Below are 18,222 nucleotides of genomic sequence, written 5' to 3'. Positions count from 1 at the left end.
TTTTCAATCGATTAGATATGACTTTATTTGTATGGAAACTGTTTTGTAACTATGTTAGTATAGTTCCTGACTTTCTCTTGGCAGATAAGACTCCCAAATATTTTATATTGTCTACAGTTATTTTAAATGGAATTTCTCTTTGTAGCTCTTGTTTCTGGACCTTGTTGGTAAGATTTAAAAATGCTGATGATTATGTGGATTAATTTTGTATCCTGTAACTTTTTTTAAAGTTGTGAATTGTTTCTAGTAGTTTTTAGTTGATTATCTAGGCTTCTTTAAGAATACCCTCATATCATCTGCAAAGAGAATAATTTGGTTTCCTCATTACCCTGCTCTAGTACCTTTCATCTCTTTTCTTTTCATATTGCCAAAGCTAACATTTCTAATACAATATTGAATAATAATGGTGATACTGAGCAATGTTGTTTCATGCCTAATCTTACTTGGAATGGTTCTGGTTTGTCCCCATTACATATAATGCTTGCTGATGGTTTTAAATAGATGCTACTGATCATTTTAAAGAAAACTCCATTTGTTCCTATACTCTCTAGTGTTTTCTATAGGATTGGATGTTGGATTTTGTCTATTGCTTTTTCTGCATCTATTGAGATAATTATATGATTTTTTTTTAGTTTAGTTATTGATATGTCAATTTTACTAATAGTTTTCCTAACATTTAACCAGTCCTGCATTCCTGGTGTACTGGGTCATGATTTATTATTCTGGGGATAATTTTCTGTAATCTCTTTGCTAACATTTTATTTAATATATTTGCATCAATATTCATTAGGAAAACTGGTCCATAATTTTCTTTGCCTGTTTTGACAGTTTAGCTATTGGCACTATGTCTGTGTCTGTGTCAGAAAAAGAATTTGGTAGGATTCCTTCCTTCTGTGCTGAGCCTGTGCTTAGCCGCTTCCCACACACATACCTGCAGCCTAATTGAAATAGATCTTTTCTAAAGTTGTTTCAAAATATCTTCTGCTTCAAATTTGTTACACTCCAAACATTTGTGGGTTCTGATACTCCAAAACCAATTCAGAAGCTTAATCTAGTGTGACCTAAGGGAATCCAGGAAGAGTTCAGATAAAAACCTGCATACTATCCCCTATCTTGGTTCTACCCCTGGAAACTCAGTTCTAATTTTTAAGGAATCATTTTCCTCAGTAAGAAATTGTACCTTCTTTTCCATTTAGCCAATTTTACATTTGAAGGCATTTTTTCCTCATTAACTTTTTGTACTCTTTTTTTCATCACTCATTTCTCTTCCCATTTTTTCCTTTACTTCTATTCCTTGATTTTCAAAATCCTTTTTTAAGTTCTTCCATAGCTTGAGAGTAATTCTTATTTTTTTTTGCAGGCTTTAGATATAGCAGCTTTGACTCCATTATCTTCTGGGTGTGTTTCCCTAATCCACTTTGGCTATATGGTCTATAGTATAGTGCTCTAGTGCTCCTTCTTACCTTGGAATTGTGAAGCAGCACTGCAACCTGGTTCTGAACACACTCCAAGTAACAGTTCTGACTCAGTTTTAGCAAAGAGACCCCCATAATCTCCTCCTGACCAGTTAGTCAACCCCTTACTCTCTGTGCTCTGAGACCCTCAAAGGTTGCTGCTTCTGCTGCTGCTGCTGCTGCCACTGCTGATTCAGTGGCTCCCAAGTCTCCTGACTTGTTCCCTTCACATCCTAGGGTAACAAATGTTTTCTGACATCCTTCCAAATTATCTTTAATATCTATGATCTGAGAGGTCTGGAAACCACCCTTGTAGTCATTGAATCAGAGGCCTCAGCACCTGCATTCGCTGGGGCCAGACCATCCTGTCACAACTTGACCTGGACTGTGCTATACTCTCACCCTCACACAACAGCTTTTCTGCTGGCTTTCAGAATTGTCTTTTCCTGGAAAATTATTTCACTCTGTCTCTTGGTGTGTTCTAATGCTCTAAAATTTGTTTACAGTCTTTATCTAAAGGTATTTGCAAGGTTTTGGAAAGAGCTTTTGTGAGTCCTTGCCTTTGCTATGTTGGCTTCTCTGGGGTTCACATTGTAATGAGAGAAAAAAGATTTAAAAGGAATTAAAAATAGGGGAAGGAGGGTACTCGATGATGGACAATGGTAGAGAAAGTCAAGATTCAGGAGTAAACCTTCAAGAGGAATGAAAGTATGGCTGGCTAAACATTCTCATTTAAAATGGACATTATGGTATGAAGCCATAACTAGAAAAGAAAGGCCGCAAGGACCAAGGTTATTGTTGTTCATCCTTCATTTTTGGAGAAGATCATTGACATTAAGGGTGATGTGAATGAATTGGTTTAAAGTGAACCAGAATTGCACACAATTGTCAGCCTTACTTTCTCTTCCAGAGTCATTGAAGTCTAATGGCAAGACAAAACTCAAGATGACTGTCAATGCTCTAGGAGTAAGTGGTTGACCTTGATGTCTCTGATGTCTGACCATGCTCTAAGCACCCCACAGAACCTGCTTTAGCTACCTTCATGGGTATTGAAACAAATTATTATTATCAAACCCATTCTGCCAGGAAAAGACTTGGGGTAAAATCTCCCTAACTTATCAACAGGTTTGAGGTCTCTCAATTACTCTCACCTTGATTTAGCCTGTTTGCCAAGACATTTTACCATAGTATGGTCACTGGGAATACAACAGCTAAGGGTTGGATGAAGATAGACTGCAAAGATGGATGAGGATTCCTGACAAGAACTCAGAAAACCATTCCACTAGAAGTATTGGAATATGCCATCCACTCTAAGGTACTTCAAGTAAAGAAGCATACAAAGGAAGTCTTTGGATGAATAGCTTTGTGTGGCCTCATAAAAACCTATTTTGAGAGTCAAAACTGCAGCATGAAGAAGAATGAAATTATTGTTGACCTTTTTTATTCTTTGCAATGGAAGAACGTGAAGGAATATTCAGCTGAAGATACAGGGATGGAGAGTACTTTCAGTATGAGAAGTGAACTTAGGTCTATCTCTCTTCCACCCAGTTATCCAAACTTTTCTATCTCCACTTTCACTTTGTCTCCCTTAAGGAAATAATGCTTGGGGCAGCTAGGTGGTAAAGTGATTAGAGTACCAGCCCTGAAGTCAGAAGGACCTGAGTTCAAATCTGGCCTCAGACACTTAACATCTCCTAGCTGTGTGACTTTGGGCAAGTCACTTAATCCCAATTGACTCAGAAAAAAAAAAAAAGAAATAATGCTTTTCCTTGACAAAAAAAATCCCTCTAAATAAATAAGTGATCTCATTTCATCTTTCATCATGTCTTCTTCAGGATATTTCCCTCTTTACTACTGTACACTTTTGATTATCTTTCATCTCTCCATTTCCAGTGGTTATTTCTTTACATACTATGGAAATGCTCATGTTTCCTTGATCTTCCAAATGAGTCTCACTTGATCCATCCATTCCCATTGGCCATTATCTTATATACTTATTTGCTTTTGTGGCGAGCATCCTTGAGAAGGTCATTTACAAATATATATATATATATATATATATACAACCACCTATCATCTAGATTCAGACCTCAACATTCAATCAATATTGCACTCTCTAAAGTTACAAATAATCTCTTAATTGCTACATATAAAATTTTCTTAATTCTTATTCTTTTCTACAGCCTTTGTCACTGATATACTTTATTCAATAATATTTGATTTATTACATGAAAGATAGTCTCCAATATCCATTGTTCTTAAGATTTTAGAGTTCCAATTTATTCTGCCTCTCTTCCTTTACTCCAAGAAAAAATAAAGCATGTATATAATATAGGTTATACATGTACAATTATTTTAAACATGTTTCCATATTAATCATGTTGTGAAAGAAAAATCAGAACAAAAGTGAAAAGTTACAAAAAATTTTTAAAAAGTAAAAAAAGGTGCATTTCTATCTGCAAACTCCATAGTTTTCTCTCTGGATGCAGATGGCATTTTCCATTCCATCTATTGAATTTTCTTGGATTCATATATTGCTGAGAAGAGCTAAGTCGATCATAGTTGATCACATAATTTTGCTGCTACTATGTATAATGTCCCCCTGATTCTGCTCACTTCACTCAGCAACTGATATGCTTTTCACTTTAGATTTTTGTACACTTTCTAGAATGGTTTTACCTACATGATTACTCCTCACTTCCCTTGCTGAATCTTTGTGTGGATTACACCTAATAACAATATTTATCCCCCAGGTCTCTGTGCTGGGTCTTCTTTTGTTCCTTCTATCTTTATACTATTTCATTTGGCATTTACACAAGCTACCATGAATTCAATCATCATCTCTATGTAGATGATTCTCAGAGGAATTTATGTAGCCATAACCTTTTCTCCTGATGTCTATTCCTTCATATCCAAATGCCCTTTGGACATTTTTAACTGAATGTCCTATAGAAATCTTAAGCTCAACATACCTAAATTGAATTTGTTGTTTTTCCACCTTAATCCTTTCTTCCTTCCCAACTTCTTAGTACTGATGAGAATAATACTATCCTCCTAGACCTCCACACTCAAATCATAGATGTCATCCTTAAATATTAAATCATGTTTACCCTTCAATATTCAATCTGTTGTCAAGTCTTACTGATTTTGCCTTTGTAATATGTTTTGAGTATATCTCCTTGTCTTTTCTAACATGATTACCTTCCTATTACAGGTCCTCATCACCTCATTGCTAGATGAATGCAAGAGTTCTTTTTTTGGGGGGGTCAAAAGTCAATGTCTATTCCAATCCATTCTCCCATGAGATGTCAAATCGATCTTCTTAAAGCTTCCTACCAAAAAAAAAAAAAAAAAAAAAAACTAGGTTCCTTATCACTTGCAGGATAAAGTACACCATTTTCTGTTTGGTATTTAAAGTTATTTTATAAGCTGCTCCAATATATACCTGCAAGTACTCTTCCACTTTATTTATTCCTATATTTTTTGTGATTCTATAACACTGATATCCTTGAAAATCCTTGTATAAGACATGCCATTCAGTTCCAAGCATTTTTCTTCCTCATTTCTTATTCCAGACATTCCTGAATTCTTTGTACTTCCAGGTATAACCTGACCTTTTTTCAAGGAACCTTTCCAAATATCTCAATGCTAGTGAATTCTCTTTATAGTATATCTCTAATTTATTCCTTATATATCTTTTCCTTACATAATTATTTACATGTTGTTTTCCCCATTAAACTGTGAGCATTTTAATAGCAAGGATTGTCTTTGCCTTTATTTTTGTATGCATGAATATATTTTATATATTTACATATATGTAGTGAATATGTCAACTAGTCAATTAATATATATTAAGTGTCAACTATATGCCAGGTAAAAAGGTCTGAGGATAAAAATACATGTTTATATATATATATATATATATATATATATATATACACACAATATATATATATTATATATATATATATATATATATATATATATATATATGATCCCAAATACCCTTGGTCATCACCTAATTTCTTCATTGTAAATAAGTAAACTGAGGCTATAGTAATTAAATGTTTTGCTATTTAAGGTCACATAGATAAAAAACATTAATGCTCTGCATTAATACACACAGACATTTATATTGGAATACTATATATCTACAATCAAAAGAACTATAGTTATAACTGAATTATTATATTAAGCAAAATTAAACGTAATGCTGAATTGGAGGCGGGGGGAAGGACATTCAGTGAATTGCCAGATTTTCAAGATTTTATGGCCAAAAAATTTCAACCTAATAGAAAATGTGCCATATAAAAGCCAAGAGAACTTAAGTTAAACATCAAAGATTAATTTCAAAGGACTCAATAAGGACATAAGTTACATTTTATATGAGGAAAATATAAATGATATGTCTGAGATTATCATTAGTAATAGGATAGTTTGAAAGAATGATTTGTGTGTAGAGTTCAGTATAATGTGATTCTAAAAAAACAAAATCATATAGAAAAAGGTAAAAATAATAATTATGTCATATGAATGTTTATGAAATCAAAAACTGATACAGAGCAATTAAATGGGGGAGGAAGGCTGGTAGTTCTGGAATCCAAGGCGGAGGGAATAGGAAAATGTAGAGTTTAGATCTGCTTTCCTTTAAGTCTCAATTAAAATCTCAACTACAGAATTTTCTAACCCTTCTTAATCCTAGTACCATTTCTCTTTTATTTCCTATTTTCCCTGTATTTTAGCTTGCTTGTACATATTTATTTGTTGTCTCCCCCATTAGATTATGAGCTTTTTTAAAGCAGGGACTGTCTTTTGCTTCTTTTTGTATCTCCAGCACTTTACACAATACCTTGCACATAGTAAGTGCCTGATAGTTATTAGTTGGCTAACTGATTGAAGAAAAATAGAAGAATGCATTTTCATTTGGGCTTGATACAATCTAAGATTCCTTCTTAATTACTTAATTATTACAATTCTATAGTTAAATGACTCTCCCTGAAAGTAAGTTTTTTTTTTCCTAAGACATCAGTATATGATATGATTGTATTTAACTTATACTTTAACATATTTAACGTGTATTGGTCAACCTGCCATCTGGGGGAACGGATGGGGGGAAGGAGAGGAAAAGTTGGAACAAAAGGTTTTGCAATTGTCAGTGCTTAAAAATTGCCCATGTATATATCTTGTAAATAAAAAGCTATAATAAATAATAATAATAATAAGAAGAAGACATCAGTATATGATATGAACTTAGCATTTTTCAGAGTCCAATAATTTTATTATGTTTTTGAAGAATTATTTACCAAATTGCTAATGATGAAAAACATATACATACACATATTGTATTCAAACAGTTTAAAACTTAAGTATTTATCATCTCCTATAAATTCTTATGCAAAATATGCTCCTCTATATGCCTTTTGGCCTCTGAGTCCAATTCATCATTGTTTGGCTGCTGAAGAACCAGTTACTTGTTTGCCATAACCTCACAGAAACCACCCCATGAAACAAATTTAGCAGTTTTCTTTGCACATTTCCAAACTCCTACTCAGGATTTTGTATACTCATTATTTTACAGTGAAATAAACAGATCACAGATGGAAAACAAACAAAATGATCCTGCTCAAGGAACTCACAAATCTAAGAATAAAACAGCTGCAGATAGGTTTCATTAAATTCTTAAAATACATTTTCAAATTGATTTGCAAATTGTTAATCGTGTTTTGGTGTTGCAATTTGAATAAGATCCATATTAACAAGTTAATTATTAATGAAATATATGAGGTGATAAATGCATTATTATAGTGCTGCTGATTATGTTACAGTAATCGTACTACTTTGGATTTTTTTATATTAATCAATATGGTTACTGGGGTTACACAAAGCTAATTAAAATTTCATTGCACTTCAGTAAAAATAAGATTAACTATAAATATTTAAACAAAGTGAAATTTGCACACAAGAACAAAAGGACACTCTTAATGATTTATTTATTATTGCTTTCAAGTCTTTTCCAGGTGAAAAATGTTGTGAGGCTCCCTCCCAATGAATTCTTGATAACAAAAGGAAAAAAGTCATAGCACCAATTCCCCCAGATGAGTTGCAAGCTGTTGTTAAATAAACAAGATAAAAAACAAGAGTACCATGTAATAATGTTAATGAAAATGTCTCCATTCATTATGATCAAGAAGAATGACACACATTCCTTGCTCAGGCTTTCTAAGATTCTGAGCTGTGAGAGGGCACAAATGCATAAAGAGTCCTTCATTTTCCTGATAACCAGTATACTCTACTCTCATTTTTCCATTTCACTTATGTTATGTAGAACTGAAAATGAATACAAAGGTGAATAACATCAGAATTTTGAGTTACTTCACCAAATCAGAATAATGATCGATCATGATTCATGTTGCCATCTTCTTGGGCTGTCTTCAAATCTCAACTAAAGGGGGGGCGGAGCCAAAATGGCGGAGAAGACACACGCAACTTTCTAAGCTCTTCTCTTACCCTCTTTATCAATATTATATCGAGCCTCAAAAATAGTCTTGACTACTACAATTCGTAAAGATAAGAAGTAGAACAACTCACCGGCCGAAGAAAATCTGCAGTCTCTCCAAAAAAGGTTGGTTCTGGGGCCAGGGGGGAGATCAGTGCAGACTGGGAGAGAAATTAGATTCCGAGGAGAGCCTCCAACCGAAAGTGAAAGCACAGATCTCAGCACAAGCAAGCAGCCCCAACCCGAAGTACGGGGCTTTTCCTTGGGGCAGCTGTGATCCTGCATGGCAGGAGGACACAGCCCAGGTTAGTCTCCAATCTGCCCAGTGGGGAGCTCGGCTTGGGGCCATAGAGCTTTTCCAGGGCTGATTTGCATCAGGCAGAGATGCTGGGCAGAGTTTGTGGCAGTCTGCGGTCAGCCAAACCACAGTCCCACAAGAGGCTCCAGCCTGGGGCAGTGACACTTCACCCCTTACCCAGCCGAGGGCAATCACTAACCCACGCCCAACTGGGGCACCGGTTTCGGCCAGTGGTGAATCCACTCTGTTGGGGGGAAGGGAAAATCCCACCCAGAGCACCCCATACCTCTGAGCCAGAAATCGGTTTACATCTTTCCCTGCTCTGCAGAGGAAGCTGGTAACCCCTTGCCTAGGAGGCATACCCTAAAGACTTTGAAACATGAATAAAAAGATGAAAAGAACAATGGACAGCTTCTATGCAGAAAAAAAAGCAGGTCAGCAAACCTGAAGAGACCTCAAACAGCAAAAATGCATCAGACTATCCTCCTTACATGATGTTTCCCATAGGAGGCCATTAAAAGTCTCAAAAGAGGTTAGAAGAAAATGGGGAAAGGGAAAAGAAGCCTTAAAGAGAGCAAAATTCCTGAAATATAATTGAAAAGTTAAAAATTCCCAGGAAGTGAGGGAAACAAAATTGGTGAATTGGAAAAATAAAAATCTCAGGAAAGTAAGAATTGTGAATTGAAAAAATAAAGAATTACTAGAAAGAGGATTTGAATTAAAGACAAAGAACTCGACAAATGGATCTGTGAATTGAAAAGACAAAGAACACCAAGAAAGTAGGATCTGTGAATTGAAAAAGAAAATAATTCACTAAAAAAATTAGAAATGGAAAAATTCCAAAGGGACCAAAGAAACATTTAAAAAACTCAATTGACATATACAGAAAGAAGTAAAAAAGCTAAAAGAAAATAATTCTTTAAAATTGAACTGAACAAAAGAAACTAAATTCACTGAACACAAGAATCAGTCAACAAAAAAAAAAAATGACAAACTGGAAAAAAACCAAATTATCTACTTGCAAAACGACAGATTGGAAAATAGATCTGGAGAATAATCTGAGAATTTTGACTTTCCAAAAACTAGATGAAAAAAAAGAGCCTAGATACTATTTTCAAAAATCATCAAAAGAACTGCCCAGATTAATAGAACGAAGGTAAAATAGGTATTGAAAGAATTCATCGAAATTTGAAAGAAACCCTAAAATAAAACCCCAAGGAATATTTGGGCCAAATTTGAACTATCAGATTAAACAAAATTTTACAACAGCCAAAAACCCATTTAAATACTGAGGTAAAAAAGGGATCACCCAAACTGGCTCCTCATTAAAGGAAAGAACCTGGAATATGATATCGAAAGGAAAGAACTTGATGCCAAAATAAAACCCCAGTGTTGACATTTTCCCAGGAAGAAGATGGAATTTAATGAAACAAATGAATTCCATTTGTTTCGAAGAAAAACCAACTAAACAAAAATTTGATCTCCAACCATAGAACCAAAGATGCAGAAAAAGGTAAAATAACCTTGAGAATTGTATTTTGTTGTGGATATAAAAAAGAATACATGTATAATTTGATTGAACTGATATAAAAAAAAGGGAAGTAGATTGGAAAAGGGATGATGGCAGAAAAGGTGGGAAGGAGGAATAAAAAAGAAGGAAACCAATCCCACAAAGAGGCAAAGGAAACTTATCATATCTGAGGGAAGAGAGGGGAAACATTTGGTGAATCTTTACTCAAGGTTGGCCAAAGAAAAATAATTGACATTTGTTTTAGAGAAAATTTCCCGCCCATTAAAAAGGGGGGGAGGAAAAGGGAAAAGAAAAAAAGATAATAAGGAAGGAAGGGGAAAAGACCAAAGGGGGGAGGGGAGGGATTATAAAGAGGGTAAGCATTGGATACAAGAGGGGACATAAGTTTAAAAGGGGAAAGAGGTTGGGGGAGGCAAGAAAAGTAAAACATAATCGGGGTTATTAGGATAGGAAATAAGATTTAGTAATTTAACAAAACAGATTTATAACCAGATGGATTTAATGTGAATTTTCCAAACAAAAGAACAATTGGCCCCTAATGCTATATAAATTATTTGATAAAATAGGGAATGAAGGAGTCCTACCAAATTCCTTCTATGACAAGACATTATGATATAAACCAGGTAGGTGAAACAGAGAAAGAAAAATTTAGACCAATCTCCCTTTAATGAATATTGATTAAAAATCTTAAATAAGATATTAGCAAAAGACTAAGGGAAAATATCCCAAGATAATACACTATGATCAAGTAGGATTTATACCAGGAATGCAGGGTGGTTCAATATTAGAAAACTATCAATATATATTTAATAACCAAAATTAAAAAAAACCATATGATCACTAATAGATGCAGAAAAAGCAAAAAACCAACATCCATTCCTATTAAAAAACACTTTGAGAATAAATGGGTTTTCCTTAAAATAATCAGCAGCATCTATTTAAAACCACATAGCTATATGTAATGGAGACAAACTAAAACATTCCTAAAAATTTGGAGGAAAAAGGTTCCATATCACCATTATTTTAATAGTTTAAAACGTTAATAAAGCAAAAGAGTGAGAAAGAGATTGGAATAAGAATAGGGCAATGAGGAAGCCAATTATACCTTTGCCGATGACATGAATACTTTAAGAACCCCAGAGATTCTTAAAAAGTTAAGAAATAATCCACATCTTTAGAAAGTTTGGGTTATAAAAAAAACCCACATAATATCAGATTTTTTATATCATAACAAAACACAGTCAGAGTTAAAAAGAGAAACCATTTAAAGTAACTATGATAATATAAAATATTTAGGAATCATCTGCCAAAAAATCAGAAACTTTATGAGCAAAATTAATACCCTTTTCACACAAATTAAGTCTGATCTAACCAATTGAAAAATATTAAATGCTCTTGGATAGGGCGAAAATATAATAAAGAACAATATTACCTAAACTAATCATTTATTTAGCGCTTAAATAGACTCAAAAACTATTTTTAATGACCTAGAAAATAACAACAAAGTTCATATGGAAAACAAAAGGTCAAGAATTTCAAGGGAATTAATGAAAAAAAAATCAAATGAAGGTGGCTTGTGACCAGATCTAAAAATTTATTATAACAGCAGTTACCAAAACATTTGGTTTGGCTGAAATAGATTATTGATCAGTGGAATAGATTAGGTTCAAGGGATAAAACATCAACAAAATAGAATCTATCTTTGAAAACCCAAAGATCCCAGCTTTGGGAAAGAACTTACTTTTATAAAATTGTGGGAAAATTGAAACTAATATGGCAAAACTAGGCATTGATCCATACTTAACGCCGCACCAAGATAAGGTCAAAATGGGTTCATGACCTAGGCATAAAGAATGAAATTATTAATAAATTAGAGGAACATAGGATAGTTTTTACCCCTTCAGACCTGTGAAGGGGAAGGTCTTTATGACAAAGCAGAACTAAGATCAACTTGATCACAAAATAGAAAATTTTGATTATACCAAACTGAAAAGTTTTTTAAAACAAAAGTAATGGACAAGATTAGAAGGGAAGAAAAAACTAAAAATTTTTTTACAGTCAAAGGTTTATAAAGGCCTATTTAAAAAATATAGAGAATTTACTCAATTTATAAAAAATCGCCATTTCCAATTGAAAATGGTCAAAGGATATGAACAGACAAACTACATCAAGAAATTGAAACTATTTCAGTCATTGAAAAGATGCTCCAAGTCATTATTAATCAGAGAAACAAATTAAGACAACCTAAGATACACCACAACCTGCGATTGGCTAAGATGAAAAAATTGTGATTGTTGAGGGAATAAAAATGGGAATTATCAGTTTGGGGAGTTTAAGAACCCCATTTTGGGAAAATAGTTTGAAATTGCCAAAAGTATAAAAAAGTATATTTGATCCAGATTTACTCTGGGAAATCCCAAAGAGATTTTAAAAGGGAAAGGGACGTTTGATCGAAGTAGGCAGCCCTTTTTTATCTAAAAAAAAATAATGGATGCCTCAGTTGAGAAGGCTGAATAAATTGGGTAATAATATTATGGAATAACGCTGAAGAAATGCCAAAGGAATTTCAGAAATGCCTAAACTTACAGAATTATCTATAAATTTGAAAAGCTTTATTCTTAACAATTAATATTTCAAGCTGATGGGACCAGGCCATCCAGCAATGGATCAAAAATATTTCCAATGGGCATCGAACTTTGAAAAGGTGAAAAAGAACTTGCAGATGTAAAACCATTAATTGAATTTAATTATAAATTTAAAAAAAATTGATTTTGATTTTTTTCAAGTTTAAATATTTCACTGACTTTTTTTACAGCAAATAACTTTTGGCATTAACATTTGGTACTAATTTAATTTTAATATTTTAACATCTATTCATCCTGCCATTCAGGGGGTTTAAAATGAAAAAATTGGAACAAGAGGTTTCAATTGTTAATGTTGAAAGTTACCCATGATAATCCTGTTAAATGGTTTAAATTAAAAAAACTCAACAAAGCCCTTTTGAAAAAAGTTTTTTAAGCCCCTTTAAAAAAGTTCATGACTAAAACTAAATATAACCATTACACACAAATTAGAAAAAATAGATTTAAGCAGAAAAGTTGAAAAAGAGTTTTATAGCGCCAAGTAAAAATAGAATAAGGAAGAGAGAGATAAGTTTGATTTTTTTTATGTTAGATGAAATTCCCTTTGATTGTAACTCTAGGGGAATTTTATAACTGGATATAAATGTTTGAAAAAAGATAGGCCCTTACAAAATTGTTGGTTACATCAGAAAAGTTCTTAAATTTAAAATGAAAAAATATGGAAACAAAAAAAAAAATAAAAAAAAACTACAGGCAGAAGAAAGGATGGGTGGAAAGGAAAAGGAGGAGGAGATGATAGAAACAGACCAAGAATGAAAAGAATAAGAAGTAAAGGAAGAGAAAGAAAGAATTATAGCAATGTGATTTTTTTTAACACCAAGTGTGTTGAAGTGATGGAAAAAACTTACTTAAGGAAGTTGAGGATATTCTACCTCTAGGAAATTTTAAATGAAAGTATGGAAAGTATGGAAATGTAGAAAAATAAAAGAATAGCAGTCACTCTTTTATCAACAACATAAATGTGGATAGACCATCCAGACACTTTGGTTCTAAATTTCCTTATTTGTAAATTGAAAAAAAAATATTACTTGCCCTAATTCATTAAACTTGTGAAAAAAAATTAAATCAAAAATCACTTAGAACCATTGGTTGATTGGTTGTTGTCCTTTGTTTTCTAAAGTTACAGTGTGCCTGACTGTGGCTGCTCTGGCAGAGGCAGGCCAAATAGTCCATATGAACATTTGGTTTGGATTCTCTCACTTTGAGTATCTCATGTTTCTTTTGAGCTACTTCAATTCTTTGCTCATAGAGGACAGCACATATTGGGGAAATTTAAGCTGATTTTATTTTTATTAAACCTTTTAATTTTTAAAATATATGCATGGGCAATTTTTCAACATTGACCCTTGCAAAATCTTGTATTTCAAATTTTCCCATCCTTCTCCCTGCCCCTTCCCCTAAATGGAAGGTAATCCAATACATGTTAAATCCAATATATGTGTATATATATATATATATGTATAAAGACATATATATATATATAGTTATCTTGCTACATAAGAAAAATAGTATCAAGAAGAAAAAAACTGAGAAAGAAAACAAAAAAGGAAGTGAACAACAACAGATAAAGTGAAATTGCTATGTTGTGGTTCATACTCAATTCCTACAGTCCTTTCTCTGGGTATAAATGACTTTCTTCATCACGAGATTATTGAAACTAACCTCAATAATCTCATTGTTGGAAAGAGCCATATCTATCAGAATTGATCTTCATATAATCTTGTTGTTTCCCTGTACAATAATCTCCTGTTTCTACTCATTTCACTTAGCATCAGCTCATGTAAGTCTCTCCAGGGTTCTCTAAAATCATCCTGCTGATCGGTTCTTATAGAACAATAATATTCCATAAGATTCACATACCATAACTTATTCAGCCATTCTCCAACTGATGGGCATCCATTCAGTTTCCAGTTTTTTGCCACTACAAAAAGGGTTGCCACAAACATTTTTGTGCATGGAACACAGCACTTTCTCAATGAAGGTATGCCATGCTGGATGGTCCTGTGTCAGTGGTTTCCATTTCACATAAGCAAAGTTCTTGAAAATATCCTTTGATTGCTTTTTTTTCTGACCATAATGTGGGTACTTCCCCTGAATGAATTATCCATAAAGTTGTCTTTTTGGCAAGCATATGTTTGGCATTCAAATTTGGCCAATCCATTGGAACTGTGTTCTTTTCTTGACAATTTAAATAAGAAAAGATTATTGTATGGTATCTTATTCTGTCACGTGATTCAGATTCTTCCAAAGATAATTCAAATTGAAGGAATTCAGTTTTCTAGCAGGACACTGATCTACTGTCCAGGTATCACAGACATACAACAATGACTAAGTGATTACAACAGTTGATTATACAACAGTTATATATGTTTGAATTCTATATCTGTCTTGTATCTTTATACTGCCGAGGTCTATAAAACTTCTTAGGCAAAAAAGGATCATAAGTGAAAAGTTTAAGAAGCCCTGCATTAAGCTAATAAATTTCTTAGTAGAAGTTATTTTATCAATCCTGAAGTCTGCAAAAGAAGACTTTTCTCTCAATCTGTAATTGTATATTTGATCTGATACACTGATTCACCACTTTATTTTTAAACAATTCCTAACTATTATTTTGAGAATTACTACTTTGTAGTATAGTTTCTGATCTGCTACTAAGTTCCCCTTTTACTCACTTTTAAATTATTTCCCTTCTACTTCTTTAACTTGTATGCCCTTACATGAATTTTGAAATATTCTAGTTATATGAAGTAATACTTCAGTTCTTTGAAATAACATTAAATAAAAGAAATAAATAGTATCATCATTCTTATTTTGTTGACTAATTGTATCTGTTTTTTTCAGTCCTTTCATATGGATTATAATTTCATTCACATAGTTCTTGTGTATATGTTGGTAGATATTTTCCCAAGTATTTTAATATTTTTGTATTTATTTCAAGTGGAGGTTCTACATTTCTCTTCTTGCTTGGTATTATTGGTATTATTCATTATATAAATCAATCTATGTATATTGATTCATATGTAATAGATATTATTATTGAAAGGAAAGGTTTATTTACTCTTGATTTCCTAATGTTTTGAACCAGAAATGGTTATTTTATATGGTCATATTTTTACATCTGTTGATGAAATCATGTATTTTTGCTGATTTTGTTATTAACAAAGATCACTATATTTATAATTTTCCTAACATTCAATCAAACCTTATTCTTGTCATATACTAATCTGGTCATAATATATAATCTTTGTCATATTTTGTTTCAGTCATTTTGCTAATATTTATGCCAATATTCATTAGGGATATTGTTCTAAATTTTCTGTTTACATTTTCTCTGATTCATATATCAAGACTATATCTTTCATAGAAGGAATTTTGTAGGATTCATTCTTTTGCTATTTTTGTAAATTATTTTGAAGCATTGATTGCTCTTGGAATGTTTGATAAAATTCATTTTTATTCTGTCTTAAGAGTTTTTTAATCATATGCTTAATTTTTCTTGATTTGTTGTGAATTTCCTTTTTATTTTTGATATGAATCATTTTATTTCTTCTTTTTAAATAGCTAATTGCTTATTTTATTCATTACATTAATTTAGAAAGTATTTTATTAAATAATTCAATTTTGGATTTATTTTTTGTCAACATTTTGTAAAATTTTCTATTTTACTAAAAATTTTAAGTTATTTATTTGTTCCAGTTTTAGTTGAATAGCCTCTTCCTTGATCTGGTCTTTCTAAAGACTTTAAAGATATAAATTACCCTCTATGGATTCATTTGCTTGTATTCCCCTTTTTTTTTGGTAAGCTGTTACATTACTTTCATCATCTTTAATTAAATATTTGTTTTTTCTGTTATTTATTGTTTAACTTACTGAGTCTTACAGAGTAATTTACTTAAATTCAAATTGATTTGTGTTCCTTTTTGCTCTAGTGACTATTTACATAGTTATCCCATTGTTGTTAACTTTTAACTTGTTTTTTAGTCTTCATTCTCAAAGAAAACCTTGCAAATGAATTGGATTTAAGTAAAACAATATCGTAAAAAGTCACCAGCTTCACTCTCTCCTCCAGAGCCATCTGTTTCCAGTGGCAAGATTTAGATCTGGATGATTAGAAAGGATTTATTTTGTTCAGTCATTTCCAATTGATGGAAATCCCCTCAATTTCTAATTCTTTGTTCCCAAAAAAGAGTTCCTGTAAATATTTTTACATAAATGTCCTTTCTTATTAAAACTTTTTTTTGATCACTTTTGAGTATTGTTATGTCAAAGGTATGCATAGACTTATAGACCTTTGGGCATAGTTAGAAATTGTTGGAACAGTTGAAACAGTTCACAACTTCACCAACACAGTATATATATCTCATTCTCCCCACATTCCCTCCACCATTTGTAATTTTTTTTCAGTCCTATTAGTCAATTTAATATGTATGAAGTGCTACATTAGAATAGTTTTAATTTGCATTTCTTCAACCAATTAATTAGAGCATTTTTCCATATAGATAGCCATGTCTATAGATAGTTTTGACTATTTCATCTGAAAACATCATATCTTTGTTCATTTGTCAGTTGGGGAATGGTTCTTATTTTTATAAATTTGACTCAGTTCTCTGTATGTTAAAAAAGGAAACTTTTATCAGAGAAATTTGTTTGAATTTTTTTTTCAGTACTATTACTAACAGTATTTGGGTTATTTTTAGGTTATTTTTCTCTTCTCCTGGAAGGCACAAGTGATTTCTCTTCTAGAAGTTTTCCATCTTTTATTCCAATGGTTCATTCTACCCTTATAGGCATAAATGGTTCCTCTAGTTTGCTTCATGGTCATTTTCTCATTTGTTTCAAGGCTCTTGATTGAGTGATAATTATTTTCCTTTTTTATGGGAAGAAAAGGGAAAGCATCCACTGCAATGCATATGTGTACACACACATGCAGAGACACATTCAGACATACAGACCCACACACCTTTCCCTTCTCCCCATACACATCAGGTCATTGAGCTTCTGCGAAATAAGTTATTTCAGTCTATGCCTTCAAACTACTTTGATCCAACTCTGAATATACTCTTTATGCTCAAAAATATAAGGCTCATTATTAATTCCTCCCCAAATCAAAAGAATGTCAGTATGGAAAGGTCCTCAGAATTTTCCATCAAGAGTTTTAACTTTGATATTCTTTCACTTATTATTTGGTCACAATAACATCTATATTTAAAACCCTTTAAATTTGTAGATTCTACTCTTAAGCCTTCCATCTATTCTTCACCTTATCTTGAGCTACTTATTTTTCATGCCTCAGCTTTAGTCATCTTCTCTGAGGTTGACTTACAAAGATCATTTATTTCAAACATTGCTTTTTATGTCTCTAGCAAACCAATATGCATTTATTAAGTACTTTTGTGTGGAAAAATCTGAAAATACAAGAAAGGGCAAGACCCTAATTATGAGAAAAAGGCCCCTTGCAAAAAGAAAACAACTGGGTAAAAAAAAATACTTATATGATGATTACATCTGGCAATACATCATTGATCAGTGAGCCATGTGGGAATGCCTTTGTAAAATATTTGTGTCAATTATACATCTAGTTTAGATATCACATTTTTATCAGGTGTATTTTACAAAATACTATGCCCTCTGTACCACTCTTTTTATAATAGTTTTCATTGTTTAATTCTTGAATTTTTTAATTGTATAGAATCAAATAATTTTTATGACCTTTTCATTGTTTGACGATTCTCATAATCATGCTTTTTCTCTTCTACTTTTAAAAATATTTTTTCCAGTTATCAAGATATGATTTTAAAACT

Source organism: Sarcophilus harrisii, chromosome 3, assembly GCF_902635505.1.
Source record: "Sarcophilus harrisii chromosome 3, mSarHar1.11, whole genome shotgun sequence".
In the NCBI taxonomy this organism is placed as follows: Eukaryota; Metazoa; Chordata; class Mammalia; order Dasyuromorphia; family Dasyuridae; genus Sarcophilus; species Sarcophilus harrisii.
The sequence above is the reverse complement of the archived record's forward strand: the minus strand, read 5'-3'. Positions refer to the sequence as shown.